The following is a 15,107-nucleotide window of genomic DNA, read 5'->3' on the forward strand; positions in this document are numbered from 1 at the left end:
GATTAGGGAAGACCTACAATCGCTCTGACCTCAAGGGCAAAAAAACCCCTTCAACACGGTTAGCTGAGGAACTAAGTGGCAGTCTTCCTACTGCTCCTGCCTGTGCTGGCTCTGCAGCCCACTTACACTATGCTGTTAATGCCCTTTGCAGACACAGGGGCTTCCTTAGAAGCACTGGTGACCAGGCAGGCTTTTCTCAGGAATGTTCAGCAAATTAACTACTCAGGGGAGACAGAAGCATAGCTGTTAGAAGCACAGGCTGGCCGTCAGGCAGGTCTAAGTTTAAATACCTGTGCAACCATTTTCAGCCTCTAAGACTCGGCCTCATTAAAGCTCAGTCTATGTATCTGCAAAACATAGCTTCTCCAAGTTGCCTTGGAAAGAGAATGGTCATTAGGATAATGAGGAGTTGAAGAGATGTGTACATAGGTGTATGTACTTAGTGTGTATCTGATGCATAGTAAGCATTCAATAAATAGTAGCTGTTGCTATAAATTATAATGGAGGACTGTACACCAACTCTGTGAAGGAGTAGCCCTGACAGTTTATAACCATCCTATTAAAGCATTTCTGCACTTCACCCATGCCATGGTGAGACACAAACATGAGGATGCCATAGACCACTCAAGGGCTAGAATGCAGCTCACCATCTCTGCCAGACTCATGAGCGGAAGCCAGAGAAAAGGACATTATGAAGCCAGAGAAAGGGACATCACGAAGCCAGATCGTGAGGTCTCAATATGGAGTTAGCTCTCAGCTTACACATCCCACCGTAATGTGCTTCCACAGTGAACAGGCGTTTCTGGATCTGTACACCTGAAGAAGAGGGGGTAGAGAGCAGCAAATAAAGACAAGAAGGGGAAGGACTCTGGTCTCCTCTCTTCACATTTTACTAGGAATGGAGCTGACAACATAACCAACATTTTTTAGGCAAGCATTGTAAGATGGCTGCTTGCTAGACAAGGGCAGCAGCACATGTTTTTATCCAATAGAAATAAACTCTCAAAGAACTACAATCATGTCATCACAGATAAAACACTCACGGAGCAGGAGGAGGTCAGTCAATCTGGCTCCTGAGCGTACAACCCAGCGCCGTTGCCTTTGTCGTCTCTTGAGCTTTTCATCATCACAACTCTAACCTGACACACTCACACCCACTCACACCTCAAGGCTGGCAGTGCTGGAGTGGAGCAGGGCCAGGCCAAGCCTTGGTCGTGACAGTACATGTCTGTCAGGAAACTGTTCTGGAGAAAGTGCAAACTGCTAATAAGGGCCCTCCCTGTATCACAGGCCCAACTCTTTACCAGCTAGAGTATAGGCAAACTGTGGCCTGGGGTAAGTTCAAAAACACTCTATGACTTGGTTTCCCCAACTATAGAACCAGAATGACATGACTAAACCCAGCTCTGACCTTCAGTGAGCTAAAGATGCTGCTGCTATTCTTACCTTGGGCTGTTAGAAAACATGCCAGTGAAGAGCCAGGGCATCAAGACAAGTAACTATAGCTCATTCCCTAGAGCAGACTGATAGTTCAGGTCCAGTCAAGACACAGCTCTGGAGTATAAAAGAAAATCAACTAGCAGAAAACAATAGGATAATGTAAAATCACCCGACACCTGGGATGGGCACTTGTTGGCTTATAAAGGAACACTTCCCAACACCTCAGCTCAGAGGGGCTTACAAGAGCCTGAGCTAGCCTTCACACCCCACATAGAAATGATGACTGCTACATCTGAACGATGGATTAGGGCCTAAACGAAGGGGCTATCTGCACTGGGCAAATCCTATGGTCATAAGCAACCTCACAATTGCCTGCTCTCAGCAAACTGGCAACTCTTTCAAAAAGATGCTCAAGGGACTAGAGTTGCAGGAACCAAGGGAAATGTCTTCAGATTAGATCAGCAAAGGCCTCTCCAGTTCCACACAAAGTGCTGCAGGGATGATGTGCTGGCCAACACACAAGATTTACACAATGCATTCCCTGAAAGCCACACGTGTCAGGTCAGAAACACTGCAGCCCTGCCACAAATGATCCCCAGAGGGGCCCTTGCCAGCATCCTACTTCTTCTGCTGTCAGGATAGACACTCAAGCAGGCCTAGTGTGTCTACTTTACTCAGCAGCTCCCATTACCTAAGAATTAGCAAATGCTTGCTTACTGTCCCACTTCATTTACCCTTCTCTTCCTAGCATAAAAACCATGCTTTCCAGAATAACACAGATTTTACATCACAGCCATGCAGAGGAACAGGACTGGGCAACAACAACACAAGGAAAAGGAGCGCTGGTCGACCCTCCCCCTGCATGGAAGGATATGTGAATCTGCAATGCAAGGAAACCAGACTCAAAGGGCCACATACTATCAACACGCAAAGGAAAACTTGTTGGGAAAAGTAGACCTAGTGGCTGAGCACAACTTGAGGCATGGGTGGAATACAGGAATTAGGAAGGGATGACTAAGCAGCTTCAGATGAAGTGATGAGATTGTTCTAAATTAAATCTGATGCTGGGATGGCTGAGCAACTCTATGAATGTAAACAAAGTCAGTAGACTTCTATATGCTAGATGATTCAGCTGTATAGCATACAAGTTCTATCTCAGAGCTGGTGTTTTTAATGTGCTAAGAAATTACATCTTTCTTCAGGAAGGTAAGTTGAGGAGACATGAATTTTTCAGCCAGCCGTCCAGTTTCCAGTGCCTGCCAGCTCCTGTCTATCGCTTCTCTAGCCCCAGCCTCTGTTCCTCGCAGGATCGGGGTCAGAATTCCACCTCCGACTCCTACAACGGTGGGACTCACATCAACTTGATTTGGTCTCACAGTCAGTCAGCCCATGCTCTGTCATCACTTTAGTGTCCTGCCCCACACATCTAATTGTTCCTTTGTGCAGCAGGGAGTGAAGTCACACAGAGACAGACACTGCCTTGAGAGAGGGCAAGATATGCACTGTCCCGCCACCTAAGAGCAAATGAATATATGGGTGCTTCAACTCTTGAGGGCCAAGAGCCAAGATTGAGTCTTTTTAACACTCCCTTTCAGCTCCCACTTCTGTAAATTGGAAACGCCACCTAACACAGTTAATATATGTAGCTATAACAAAAGTTAAACAAACAACAAAGTCTATGTGAATAATTACTATGGTGTCTATCACCCGAAAGTACTCGATAATAAAATCAATTATAGAAACTGTGCACCCAGTTTTTATGTCACCTAACCAGCAGGTTGGCCTCCGTGTCGAAAAGCCGGTGATAAAAGCAATTTACTGGACCAAGCTGCTCATAACCACATCCTAGATGACCCAACCCAGTTTGCTCAGGTCCAGGGGGATACTGGGTACTACTGGTATGCTCTTCAATTTATTTTCCTATTTTCCAAGTCACTTTTGACCTCAAACATGCTAAAAGAACTGCCTCTCCAACTTTCCATTCCCTCCTCTACCACCATCTGTATTTATCATCTTAATTATGACACTTCTAAGTCACCCTGAATTACTATTGCCCAGTGAAGCACTAATAATCTTCCTAAGTGTATCATGAAAACTTAAGATTGACATAGAATTACAGGGGAACTTGATACTCTCACAGAATACTAGGAAGCTATTAAATAAAATCTGTAGTTAATAACATGAAAAGAAATTTCCGGTAGAGTAGACTTGAGCTGGAAGTCTATTTCAATACAACTGACATTCAGGGAAAATTTTTTTTAAATGTGCATATACACAGAGCAGCTGCATACAAACAAGACCAGAACAATGAATAGAAACATTGAACATGCTAGGGGAAGTTTTATTTTATCTTTTGATCTATTATGTACTATATATTTTCTTTGATGGATGTGTACTGCTTTTAAAGACTTTAAACTATTAATTCAATGACTCAGCAACTAGCACATGGCTGTGAATCACAAGGACAGGGCTCAGAGTTCTCCCACCACCTACCATACACAACTGACAAATGAGTACATGTTTCTAGGCTTGGAATCTGTGACTGGAAAGTGAAGGGGAAACTCCTGGCTGAGTACTTGGCAGTGCCCTCCAATAAAGATCAGCCTGTGTTCTGCTATCCCTTCTCCAACAATGGCTGTCCCTCGGTGAGTGTGAACCAGAATGCCCTGGAGAGCATGCTGGAATGGGTTGCTGGACCACATCCTCTTAATTTCTGGTTCAGTAAGCCTGGGAGGCAGGAAGACCATAAGCTCCCAGGTGGTGCTGAAACTGCTGGCCCAAAAGCCACCCACCAAAGACCATTTGACACACAGACTATAAGGGCCTTTTTAGATCACTGTTATTTCAGGGCTACTTCCTTACTGGATATGAAATAATGTCTATAACAGATCTAAATAACAGATCTACAGTGTAGGATAAAACACCTCAGGACACTCTAAGAACTGGGTTTCTACTAAAGTGGGCAAGAAACAAAGCCAAATTCTAATGTGGGTAAAAAACATCTGAGAATGTTAAGGCAGATCAAAGAAAATGCAACTTGTCCAGGGCAAGCAGCTCTGTGCCCCAGTAATAAGTTCACTACAGGCCACTGGCTACATGCTTTGCTCTGGGTGCCCTCTGCTGACAGAACTCACAGAGCCATCTCACCTTTGCTCCTCCCTTTCCTCCTCCTACCCAGGAGATTTAAGAGTCCACAGTAGATGACTCAGATTGCAAAAGGGTTTCCAGTTAAGAAATTTTCTTCAGCCCACAGTGAGCAGCAGAGTTCTCCTGGCAGCTTTCTTAGGCCCTTTCCATATGTATGGCCCAGCCTTATCTTGTCTCCACATACATTAACTGACCAGCATGTGGTGGGATGGCTTTGTGAGTGCTAAGGCAAACTTCAAACGTGACACAGGAGAAAAACTGTTCTCCTAAAGGGCCCAGTATAATGTGAAATGTTGCTAGTTATCTTGAGCACCTCTATTGGAGAGAACTGTACCAGCACTATTCTAGCTAAAAGCAAGAGCTACAAATTGTCTTCATGTCTACCTTCTCCAGTTCTTCATTTGAGAAAACTAATGGGCCCCAATGTCAAATGACAAATATGAGCCATGAGAATCAGCAACAAACCCAAGATTCAAGGTCTTTTTGTTATTTAGAACATCCCCCTTTTGTTAGAGAGGGTCTCACTATATGGCTCTGTCTGGCTAGAACTCGGAGAACTCACACACACACACACACACACACACACACACACCTGCCTCTGCTTTCCCGAGTGCTGGAATTCAAGACCTAAGCAGAACACTTCTTTCATGCAGCCTGATGTCTTTGATAAGACAACCACATCTTAACCGCCTCTATAAATGGGGATAAGAAGAACTAGCAAACGTGTAGCTATCTCACAGTGGTGGGGCTGACTTTTTCTAACATCATGACTAAGCTTTTCTTAACAATGATCTTTCACTGATAGCAATCTGTTTAATTATTTCTCACAGGCCCAAAAGCTAAGCTGCATGGGTTTTTAAAAAGAAATATCTAAATTAGGGGTCAGTTAGCTATGGTCTATGGGCCATATCAGCTTGTCATCGCTCTGTCTTTGTCTCTCTCTCCTTCCTCTTCCCTCCCTTCCCCTTTCCCAGGTGTTCTTGTGTACATATGAATATCTATATGTATAGAGACCCAAGGGCTACCTTGCTTTTTAAGACAGTGTCTCACTGGGACCTAGGGTTTGCCAATTAAGTTAGGCGGGCTGTCCAGCAAAGCCCAGAGATCTCCCTGTCTCTGCTCCCTGGCGGTGAGACCGAAGAAAGTCTACCCTGTCCAGCTTTTCCATGTCTGTGGGAGATCAAACTAGGGTCCCTGGGCTTGTGCACCAAGTATTTTGTCAGCTGAGCCAGCTCCCCTACCCCAGTCTTGTATTCTTTTTAAGATATGAAAACAAAAATCAAAAGCTGTGAAATGGGGCTGAGGAGATGGCTCAGTGGTTAAGAGCACTGACTGCTCTTCTAGAGGTCCTGAGATAATTCCCATCACCCACATGGTGGCTCACAACCATCTGTAATGGGACCCAATGCTCTTTTCTAGTGTGTCTGAAGACAGTGATAGCATACTCACATACATACATACATACATACATACATACATACATACATACATACATACATGTGTGTGTGTATAAAGCAGGTGAAACTTTTATTAAAAATTTTAATTTCTCGGCCCACCAATGAAATGTTATCAGAGCTGAATTTTCTGTTTCTGTCTCCTTCCCTCAGAATTAACAGAGTGGATGGCCCACAGAGCCCACTTACCTAGCCTAATACTTGACATAAACAGCCACTGAGATGTTGTTTTGGGGGCCTTCATTTTCATAGGAAGTTCACTATCCATGTGAGGCCTCTACCTCTGCAGTCGCTTGCCCAGCACCTCAGCATACTGAGCATGCCTGACCCGTCCTGTCTCCAGAGGCACTGTGGAAGTTCCTAGTGCGCTTGCAGTTAATATTTTTCAGCATTCCTTTGTACAATAAGGAACAAAACCTCAGAGAGGTAAAATACCAGGCCCAAACTGGAATTTCGATCTGACACCACGCCCTACAATCATTCTCCAGTGGTTTTCAAACTGTTCAACTGTTCAGCTTCAGGGCCTCCCAAGTGAAAGAAACCAAGAGGCAGGCCCTAGCTCCCCCGTATTTCCACCAGAACTGCTCATCACTTACCTACCTGTACAAATTCTGTCCCTGTAACTCATGTTATGCTGTGAGCTATAAAATTACTTCGGACACTTACATGGCTTCCATTCCCCTCCCTTCTAGAGCATGACATTTAGATCCCACCCTTTAGCAATGGTACCAAAAACTTTTAAACAATATCCACATATAAGTTACTAATCTTAACTACTAGAATTTAATAATGCAAACTCAAGAGTTTCATTAACAGAGCATTTAGGCCATTGCAGGGCTACACTCTCTCTCTGGCCTCCAAGAGCTGCCACAAGGAATACCATGTTACCTTGAAGCTATAAAGCTTTGCCTGACCACACAGTACAATCCTCTAACATCTGGGACTCCTGGGCTGCAAAGATCTCTGACATAGTGGCAAGCAAGCTGCCATCTCCCAAGAACTTTATCTAGGCTTCTGTTCTCATCCCCTGACTGTGAGGTTAACATACCTGTCTACTGAGTATAGTCTGTAGCATTTCATCCACTTTCGTTTGCTGCCCTTTAAGCCTCCAAAGAAATTCTCTGTGTGGCAATAAACTGTAAGACTCACCAAATCATACTTGATTGCTTTCTTATTGCATCTGAAGAGGAATTATTTTACAAAGTGTCAAGCCTGTAAGTCTGGAGTCCAGTACATCTCACCAAACAGAACCGGGTATGACACATCTTACAGCTTCTTATCAAACTCGCACAACACTGAGAATCTTAATTCCCTCATGTGCCAGTGAAGATTAAAATTCTGTCCCCTTGCATACAGATTTCTTGGGGGTCTCACTGAGATCAAAGAGAACCAATATGAAGATAATAGGGAGAAACAGGGCAAGATATAATCTCTCAGTGAAGGGGAAGTTAATGACTATAGAAAAATCCAATGTAAAACAAAATTCTTTTTAGATTTGTTTTGTTTCTAATTTGTGTTTGTTGTGTGTATATTAGCGCGCGCGCGCACACACACACACACACACACACACACACACACACACACACAAAACCGTTTATGCTCACATTGGGTGCAGAGGCCTATAGAAGCCAGATTGACGTTCTGGATAGTTAGAGGAAGCTGTAAACACCTATTTGATATACAGAGGTACAGTGGGACTGGGAAGCAAATTCCAGTGCGCTGGAAAATCAGTGTGTACTTTCAACCACTGAGACAACTCTTCAGCTCAAAAGGTTTCTTTAAATTGTTTCTTTAATCAAAATGAAAGTAATGAAATACAAAATCTGACTAGTTGAAAATTCCTAAAGTTTGAAAGCTAGCACATTTAGATTTAGAATTCAGATTCTCTAACTCAGAGACGCAGAACTCCAGAGCCTGATTTAACCTCCCTGTGCCTTATTTCTTTACCTATATTACTTATTGTCTCCTACAGGCCCTGGCACCATTGTGCTCTCCATGTGTTAGTGCCTTCATTACACCATCCTTCACTGGCTACCTGCTTTCTTGAGGTCAGAGCACACCTGCTAAAACTACTGGGGATGGGGGGCAATCATAAAACAACAGAATTACAAAATCCTTAGGCAATCTATGACCCACATGATGCCAGGAAGCTTTCGAAAACACTGGCTGCGGGTACAATGAGGAACAAGGGGCAGTCCTAATAGGAAACACAGAGGGGACGATCTAGTAATCCAATAAAGTCATTTATTGGGTATTTTAAGAGCCTTCAAAGGCTAGATAAAATGACAGATTTACATTTAATACCCACTTGACCAAAGTCATTAAACTTGTAAGAGGTACTCTCTCACAGAAGATCAGATATCTTGCTTCTTGAGTATTAATTTTTCATAAAGTTCTGGCAAGGCAGAGGCGATGAAATCTGGCAGTCCGACCAAAGCTGTTCGGTTCCCCTCTCTGTTCAAATGTATCAGGTTCTTATCACAGGACTGTTTGGGTCATAGGCTTCTAACCATCTTTTAATGGCAGTGATAAAGTATGAACAGAAGTGGAAAGCACATCCTTTGGAAGACAGCAGACACCAAGAATCTATTCCTACACAAACCTATAGGCAAGACTTCATGGTGGAGGCAGCAACTACTGTGAGCCTTCAGGATGGGCTGAATGCAAGCATGGAGGTTCCCGGAGGGAAGGCCCTGGAACTGAAACCCATTTCCTTACCCGGCCCTGCAGTAAAGCTGGAATACAGAGAACCTGACATGAGGGAGAGGAGAAGAGGTTGGGGCGGCACGGGAGTGCTCAGCAGAGACATGCTAAGCAGCATAGTGAGACTCCAGTGAGGCCAGAGCTGTGTGTCAGCACAAATGCTAATTATAGAGAACTTGCTGCAATACAACTCTAGTGGCTCAAAAATGTAAAAACTAAAACATTGTTGATTAAAGCAGGTAAGAGTCACAGACAATAGATTAGGTGCATCACACAAGTGCAGCAACAGGAAAGAGCCAGAAGAAAGTTTCAGTCAGAAAGCCTAGCACAGTATTTGTCTTTTAGTCAACAACTAAAAGAGAAGTTGAGCAAATGTTGGGAGTAACAGAGATGTCCTAAAACTGGAGGATGGTGATGGGGCCATTCCTCCATAATTTACAAAGTCACTGAATGGAACAGTATATTGGATAAACTTCATAGTGTGGAAACTATACTTCAATAAAGCTTTAAAAAAAAACAATTGTCACATGTGCATTTAAGTAGATTCATATTCTACGTGTGTGTATGTGTGTAGATAGATAGATAGGTAGATATTAGCTCATGGAAGAAATAGTATATAAGAAAGGAAATGTAGTCATATTACTTTACCACTTGACTATAAAAATATTTGCAGTGTTAATGATGCATCATACAACCTATAAAGCAATGATAAGTAGTGACTTAAGAAATAATGAATTTATTAGATGGAAGAAGGTATGCTTATAAAATGTAATTCCTATCTTCAGCAGCAGAAAGCCAGAGGATATGTACAATGAATAAATAGGAAACAGCAGAATGCAAATTCTACAGATCCATGATGGTAGCAACAGAAAACCCAACTTGTGAACACCTGAAGACAGAGAGACCTAGGGGCAAAAGCCAAGGCAGAGCAACTAACTTAGCTGAAAACTGCTGCATGTACCTCCCTTGCTCCACTAGAGGGTGCAAGGATGCCACCACACTTAGGGGTGGGGAAGGGGGGTGGGGAACTGTAAGAAACAGAAGAAATATTTAACTTAGGAACCCATCATTTTAATGTAGCCTCTAGCTGGGGTCAGGGAGAGCTGGGGACTGAATGCACAGGTGGGGCAGTGAATGCTTAAAGCCATGAGCATCCTCATATGCTTTTGTTTGTATTTATGATGAGGTATAAACCCAAGCCTCATGAATGCTAAGCAGCCTTGACATTCCCAGTCCTAAGATTGAATTTTAAAGGACAACAATGGTTGGAATAATGTTTTCCCAGAATCACAGATTATAATCCATTAGCAAGTCCAGGAAATAATTTCCACCAATCAATTGTTGACCACAACCAACAATTCTTTAATAGAATAGAATAAAATGGAAAAATGTACAATACTTAAAACATAGCAGTGCTGTGGGCAAAACTAATCGAGAGAGAGAGAGAGAGAGAGAGAGAGAGAGAGAGAGAGAGAAAGTATTGTGTGTGTATATATGCACACGCTGTCTTAGAAACTGAAAGGCACCCTTTACACTGAGCTGTGTGTCCATTTTTAAGCCTGGAGGCACTAAGCTGTGTAACTGAACCCTTCCCCCATCCTCCACCCAGACACAGAGCAGCCAGCTTTGTCTGCACACGCACAAATGACTACAAGAGATGTGTTTGCTTTTGTCCTTACTTCCCAGTCAAAATAACAAAAGTTCCAAAAAGTTCATGGCAAAACCTGATCTCGGGGGCTAGAGAGGTAGCTGGGTGATTAAGAGCACTAGCTGCTCTTACAGAGGTTCTAGGCTGAGTTCCCAGCACCCACACGGGGACTCACAACCATCTATAACTCCAGTTCCAGGGGACCCTATCCCTTCTTCTGACCTCAAAGGTATCAGACACACATAATGCTCATTTATACATATAGGGAAAACACTAAAAATAAATAAACAAATAGAGAAATCTAAAAAACTTTCCGGCTGGTGAATAAAGCGCATCACTCTGCCTACCCTCAGTTGTCAACCACCTTGTACATACAACTGATGTTTATCAGCTCTGAAAATTTCACTCATTTCTGTGAATCACTAAAACATACCCACACACACACTCAAAGGAACTTTAAAAACAGAAAAAGTCATTCTTCAATCAAATCAAGAGCCTGATGATATAACAATAATTTTCTCTAATTTTAAAATAAAGAAGTAAACTATAGGCCACCAGCCCTTTAAAGCAAGACAAGAAGAAAACCTGACAAAAACAGAACTTTAGGACATGAGCACTTTGGTCTTCTTTTTATAAAATAGGGACAAGCCTGATTTGGGTGAGCCACTCTTTTGGGTCAAGTAAGACCCAAAGCTGTAAACCTAAGCCACAACACACTCTACAAACATTTGGTTTTGTAATTTACTGATAATCCTATTTCTACAGAGACTTCAACACCTAACCCTAAGCCAGTCTGTTCTCGGCTCCAATGCTCACTGTAACACCTCATTCACAAACAGCGGGAGTGTGAGACACTGAGATGTGTCTGAATTAAAACTCTAAAGGACCGCGAGAAGGCACTGCAGCATTAGCCTACCACACCTAGTTTACAAATATCCCACGGAACTGAGCATGTCAGACAGGCTACTCTGTTCACCTATGTGCCTCTGCTGGCCCTGAGGTGACTCAGGACAGGACACCAAAGCCATTTCAGCTACAGTTCCTGGCAGTGTGCTTTCCTCAGATCACTTGCTGGCCACACGTCCAGCCCTTCTGCCAGATAAACCCAGTCACACGTGTGCATTTCTCCCCCAAGCCCTTCTCACAGCCCAGGGCTATGTGCAACCTAGCCACACAAGCTTAAGTTCTTACAGTAGAACTAGCTACTATAGAAACTGATGAAATCAAGGTTAGAGTTTCCTTGCAAACAGTTCACATTTGAATGTTTTGAGAACATTTAAGACATGAGAAATCTTTGCTCAGTCGGATTAGATGCAGGCAAAACAAATGCAAAGAACTACTGAGAGAGAACAAGAACAGACCTCTATGGGGCTACTAGGAATACCATTAATGTCTTAGAGCACACACACTGCCAAGTCTGGCGACATACCTGTGACCCCAGCACTTAGTAGGCTGAGGCAGAAAGATACAAAATTGGAAGTGAATTTGGAACATACAGGAAAGCTATCTCAAAAGATAAACAAAAATTAACAGACAATGGACATTTTGTGAAGCTAGTTTATGAAACAACCTGGTAGCATTCCTACTAGTAGATCTGTATGCAATTTAAAACAAAAGTTTAAAATTACTTTCCTACTTCAACCATCCTCGGTGGCCTATTAGAGTGTATCATTTAATCTCAGCTAAATGAGCCTTTATCCAATGCCACCCAGTTAGTCCAGGCTGTATCAACATAATTGTCAACAAACCTTCCCACTCTCAGAAATGTCCCAACTTGAACAACAGATTAATATAATCCCCTTAATAATAGTAAATGTATAAAGTTGTAATACTCAGAGGTGGCAAAGGACCAGTCTTAGGATTCCTGTGTTTCAAGGTTTCCTCTGAGAGCCAACTCCAAATCAATAATCTTAACAAGTCCTTGAGGCTTTCATAAAGATCTAAGACCTCTTCTAACTGGGCTACCATTCCTAAGTCCCTTCTATACAAGAAGGGACTTCTATACAGTGCTCTCAAGAGCACTGGCTGCTCTGGCAGAGGACTTGATTTGATTCCCAGCACCCACATGGGAGTGCACAACCATCTGTAACTCCAGTGTAGGAGATTAGAGAACATTTCTGGCCTCCACTGGTACCAGGCACACATACAATGCAGGCAAAACATTCGTAGATATGAAATAAATCTTAAAACAACAGCAACAAAAATACTTTGGAAGGTATGGTGATGCACACCTTTCTTTAATCTCAGCATTTGAGAGGTAGGGACAGGCAGATCTCTGTGAGTTCTAGGCCAGCCTGCTCCACAAAGAGAGTTCCAGGGCAGCCAGAGCCACATAGGAAGAAGACCCTGTCTCAAAAGCAAACCACCACCAAAAAGAAAAAATTAAACCTTTACTAGTAGACAGGCTTCTTCCTGCTTCTCCTCATGGGATTTAACATAACTGTGTCCTATCAGTTACAACAGGGTGACTGGGCTGCAGAAGCAGTGGAATGCTGGCGTACTGAGTTGATGATGAACTGAGCCAGTGGTCATGCACTCTTCCTACCTAGATCTATGGCTAAGCATCATAAAGTCTAGGAAACCTCTAAATGGAAGTAAAACCAAGAGCGAGCCAGTGAGTGTCAGTCACCTCCACTTTGAAGAAATGGACACAGGCACAAAAGACGTTCAAGATCTGATTAGGTGCTGACTTCAACTGCAGCCTTGGGAAGGCATCTTACTGGTGCCCTTGCCTTCCCAAAGGGAACATTTGCATCTTCTACTGTAAGAGAAGTCAGAGAGCACTTGGGAGGCAGAGGCAGGCGGATTTCTGAGTTCGAGGCCAGCCTGGTCTACAGAGTGAGTTCCAAGTCAGCCAGGGCTACACAGAGAAACCCTGTCGAGAAAGAAAGAGAGAGAGAGAGAGAGAGAGAGAGAGAGAGAGAGAGAGAGAGAGAGAGAGAGAGAACGAACACGAGAACTCAGAGAGGTTGAAATGTGAAGACACTGATGACAGAATTTCATAAAATGCAGAAGAGCATTAGATGACAATGAAAGTCCTGGGTGGAAATGGTTCTCACATGTTTAGAGCAGAATACCAAAAGAATAAGGATAGCAAATAAAGACACAATTAAAATTCACCTCACTACCCTACCCAACCTCAGCTCCTGGATTTGCTGAGACAAAACCACACTTGGGAGCTGTAAAGATCACAAGTTCAGTTCCTGCCCAGCACAAGTGACCACTGTTTCGCACTGATCAGTGCCTCCCAAATCACAAGGCACCGAGTGGGAGTTCACAGGGTTAGATGTATTAATTAGCAGCACTTATTTGGATTCTGTATCCATCGAGTACAACAAGCAGCTATTTGATATTTGCGTATTTACACTCTTCTAAGATCCCTAATTCAAAGACCCAGCCAGAGAAAATAAAGACAAAGCCTAAGAAAATAAACGGAAATAAACCTTTCACCACTGGAATGAGCCTCAAGTAAAGCCAGCAGCGTTGCCCCACAGCAAAGGGTCTGCACCAGTCTCTAGCACAGCAGCACAAGTAACACAGACCAGGGAGAGATCCTACAAAGAAGAGCATTGCAGGAGTGTGGGGCAGACACTGCTGAGGGAGCTCTAACACAGTCTCACCAAGTCTGCTTAGCTCCTCACTGATCTGCAGTCCTCACAGAAACACAAAACTGGACAGTATTCCTCAGAGCCTTGAAATTCAGAATTTTATTTCCCTACAAATGCATCAATAAACCTGCCATCTAATCCTCAGAGAGGCCATTTTATAAATAATGAACTATGTGCATTACTATATAAGATTAAATTAGATTGAATATAATCTCCTATATGTTAGTTAACACCCTGGGTGAAGAGCAAAGGGTGACAAGTCCTTCTTATAAAGCAGCCCTTAACAATAAGTTCTCACTCTGCATGACAGAACCACCCACAGGGATGTTTAACATTAGAACTGCTACACCCAATCTGCAGCTGACTCAGTTGGAATCTATAGGGGCTCATCTCCAGGCACCAGCACTTTCTTTCTGATGTATGGCCAAGATACAGAACTGTCAAAGGTCATAAATACCACAGCCAGTAGAAACTCCAGGGCAGGGCTACACTAAAAAGAAAAACACACACGTCACTACCATTCTCTTTAGATTTAGGGCCAGTGACCCTATCTTTCTTTCACTTACTATTCAATGTATGTGAATACACTGTAATGTAGCTGTCTTCAGACACACCAGAAGAGGGCATCAGATCTCATAATAGAATGCTGTGAGCCACCATGTAGTTGGCTGGGAATTAAACTCAGAGCAGGATTGGTATACAGCAGAGACAAGGAAATCCACTATCCCTAACCACTGATTGGTAGAATAACTTGGCACAGATGTTCGTGGATGTCAAGAATTAAAAATCTATAGGATCCTGGCTCGAGCTAGCTCCTGAGTCTGGTCTGCAGCCCCATCAGTCTTTAGGTGTTTCATTCAATAATATTCCTGTTTGACTGAAATTACTGAAATTGGGGTCTGAGTTGTTTGTATGGCAATTCCCAGGCCCCAACAACCAGTTGTACTGAGGCTGTCTTGTAGGAAGTATTTCTGCCCAGGCTTTAAGAGAGCTTAGGACCAACAACCCTACAACAAAGACAACAGAAACTGCTTTTTCTCAAGTAAGCCTTCCCTTATAAAACCCACATGGCTAAGAACACCCCAGGGAGAACAATGGAATTGTCTT

At 43.2% G+C, this 15,107-nt stretch overlaps 1 protein-coding gene across 31 annotated transcripts in view; it reads right to left on the reverse strand.

Moving 5' to 3' along the window:
• Rbfox2 (RNA binding protein, fox-1 homolog (C. elegans) 2) overlaps positions 1–15,107 on the reverse strand; it is a 229,445-nt gene that overhangs the window by 136,737 nt on the left and 77,601 nt on the right. The window lies entirely within an intron of this gene.

The sequence above is a fragment of the Mus musculus genome, chromosome 15 (assembly GCF_000001635.26).
Source record: "Mus musculus strain C57BL/6J chromosome 15, GRCm38.p6 C57BL/6J".
Taxonomy (NCBI): domain Eukaryota; kingdom Metazoa; phylum Chordata; class Mammalia; order Rodentia; family Muridae; genus Mus; species Mus musculus.